Consider the following 3684-nt stretch of genomic DNA (forward strand, 5'->3'; position numbering starts at 1 on the left):
CATCTCACCACTATGGGGTGACTATTCAATTCAAACCTTCGTAGGTGTACTCCAATAAAAAAAAATAAGTAATTATAAGTTTTCAAACTTCAAATACATCATTATAATATTAATTTGAATTTGTGTTTTATTTGTGCTGGAGTATACTTACTACAATTTGTACCATAATTTTTCTTTCGCAATGACGATCAATAAGTCTCAGGGTCAGTCACTGAAAACAGCAGGAATTGAACTTAGGGGGATTGCTTCTCTCTCACGGCCAGTTTTACGTGGCCTGCTCGAGAGTGAGCTCATCTAACAACTTGGTCGTGTTAGCATCTGACGGCAGAACCTCTAATGTAGTATATAAAGAAGTACTTTCAGCATAGACTGAAAAAATAGTCTTAACCCTTAGCTACTTCCTTAGGTAGGTTTCCTGCGCGAGCGAAGCCGCGGGCAAAAGCTATTTATATATAAAATAGATATTGGGAAAACAATTGAGACGAATAATTTTTATTTGAAATTGATTTATTTAAACTGGTTAAATCTTTATATTTCGAACAATATCAGAAAACATATGTTACGATGTTATGTAAAGGATACGTTGAGATAGGCGAGCTGTGAGTAGAGCCGAGGCGGGCCGCGCCGCAAGGCTTCTCATATAAATATAGATCTATAAACACAGCAAGCGCCTAACTCGACAGGCACTGCTTCAGAAAGACCTATTTACAAAGTACAATTATTCGCTATCATTACGAGTGAACGTGAATGATTATCACAGTACTTCCGTTAATCTGACATTATATTACATAGATTGGTGTCAATTCAGCCGTAAAATTGCTTTATTATATGCCTATATTAGAAAAATAAAAAGACCTAGACCGGAGTTTTTTTACCTACCTATCGCTAATGTTAGTGACGCCCTGTGGCTACAATCTGACGCTAGCGCTCGGACCGCCGTACGTGTGTGATCGGTATCTATGACGACCAAACCACATCTAGCCACTGTCCTCTACATCAATATACTACAGTGTACATATCAGTGAATTTTAACTTATCAATATGCTAATTACTTACTGTTTTCAATAATTTCAGTTGTAATTAATTTAATATGCATGATCAATCAAGGTTAGTTTTTTTCGAATAATTTGTTTATTTTAATAACAAAATTTAAAGAAAACACAACATTTTCAAACGGTGATCTACACACTTGCTCTGCTTCAGTTAAACCTTAACATTTTTTCTATTGGCTCATTATGAATACATGACACTTGCATGAACATTTGTACAAGGAATTTTCGTATTTTCTTTAATTTATAAATATTATACAATATTTAGATTGTTTACAGTAAGAAGATAACAATGGCTATTTTATTACTAATTTATTTCTATAAATAGTAATTTAAGGTATACCAAATAAAAACAAAATGCAAATAAATATAATAAAATTCACCAAACTTCACCGTACTTTCGGTAATAAAAAATAAATTATAAAATTTGATAAAAATTAAAATGTATGTAGAAATACACTTAAATATTGTGTGAGTGAGGATATGAGAAAGAAAGGAGTAAGCACTGAAGTGACGAAAAATAGAGAGGAATGGAAGAGAAAAACATGTTGTGCCGACCCTTCATAAGTGGGATAAGGGCAGGAAGATGATGATGAAATACACTTAAATATTCTGATTTGGAACCATAAAAGCCGATATTGTTTTATTGTATTGAAATAATAATTAAAAGTCGTATATTTTAATCTGTATATCACGTGACCTAAAACACGACCCGCCATGGTATGACGTCATATGGACAAAAACAAAATTCTGTCAGTGCTGTAAGCAGCTAGGTTCATAATTATCTCTCAACTTTAAGTTTTAGTTGTGCTCTTTCGTTAGTGCGTTTCATTTGTAGCTATTTATTTATTAAAATGAAAAAGTAAAAGCAGATACGACGTACGACGTACGAATCTGCCAGAAATTGTGATTCAATGATGGTTGCAAAGTTTATGCATGTAACCCAGACTTCTGTTCTGTCGAATTTCGAAATGTTAAAACATCTTTGTAAGTATTACTTGTTATATTATAATGGTTTTTTTTTTTTTATTTATTTGCCAGGTATAACTAATTTGAAAAATAATGTTAGAAAGTGTTAGGTTATGTTTTATTCCTTATGTTACTGCCAAATTAAGACTTAATAGGTTTTTTTAATGCTAGTATTTGTACAGCTGGACACTACACACCAACGATAGCTATTGTAATTCATTATTTTACAAAAAAAAAACACCAAATATTTGTAGCTGTTAACGTTGAACGATAAAGAGTATATGTATAAGGTATTGAACTTTTGACGTATTCAACGAGTTCGGTCGTACATACGTCATACACGACTTTTGTTTTTAAACATATTCCGTCACCAAAATGACTGATGGCGTTTTCGCGGAAATAAAAAAAGTTTAAAATGTAATTTAATTTTATGGCATGAAAGCGTGTTTGTGTGAAATATTTTTTTAGTGGGTTCTTATTAGAAAATCAACTATTTGAAGTACTTTTTCAAACATAGAGAAATACCCTATTATACAAAAGGCTGGGTACTATTATGTACTTAATAAGTATGATAAATGTTTGACGGTTTCGAAAGTGTATTTGACTAAATGACGTAACTAAGTTATGAATTGGAAAAAATATCAACGTAGCTTACAAAATATAACTGAAGATATTTATTTGAAGATTCTATCAACATGTACTGTTTGTTGCTACAATCAAAATTCGTTATCAGTTTTACGTTTTTTCGTCATTTTTTTGTAGCATCAAAGCAAAAGATCAAGTGATCTGTTTTAGAGTGTATTTTATTATATATTTATTGTACATTTGAGAGCAGCTAGATGTGATGTGACTTAAAACTTATATGATTCTTTTCATTAAAATCAACTAAGATAAGCTACAAGAAGGTTACTTAAAAATAATTACAAAATACTTGTTTTTTACAAAGTTTATACATTGATTGGTCAAAACAAACAGCAGGCGCATAGCGCGCGCTGTCTAGAACGCGTGGTCGCATTGTTAACACAATAATTATTAAAAAAAAAACGAGTCGATAATTATTACGAATGCATATTTGAAATAATTTAATCCTTTACAATAAACACATTACAAAAAACTGCATCCCTTCACTTGAAGGAAGAAGATCGTCAATTAAACCTCTAATAAAAATGGAAAGCTTATCAAATAATTTCCGCGCTCCGCATACTCAAACACAAATATTTCTCTACTATCTATAACTTCTCATCAATTAATAATCTTCTTTATAAAATTTAAGAAGTCTTAAACGCCCATATTGTGCACTGATCACTGTTCAAATAACGTATGCACTACTTAACCTACCTACTTAAATGATATCCACTTTTGATTAGACTATTTCTTGAAAAATGTCTTAAATTCAATATAGAGCGAATCCTTAATTGAATCTGTGGTAATCGCCTAGCTAAGAACAAATCGCACTGTTCGATTTGACCATCCCCGGCGTATGATCACGAGAACGATTGCTTACAATTTAATATTGAGTCACTCAACACAATCAGTAGTCATTCGATCTACATTACATAGAAAGAAAACGGAATGAACAATATACATCATCTTCTCGAGAAGGCGAGAGGGGTGAGGTCAGGAAGTAGCGGGTGGGGGGCGCCGGGGGAGCCCCCCACCGCGGACC

Source organism: Melitaea cinxia, chromosome Z, assembly GCF_905220565.1.
Source record: "Melitaea cinxia chromosome Z, ilMelCinx1.1, whole genome shotgun sequence".
Taxonomy (NCBI): domain Eukaryota; kingdom Metazoa; phylum Arthropoda; class Insecta; order Lepidoptera; family Nymphalidae; genus Melitaea; species Melitaea cinxia.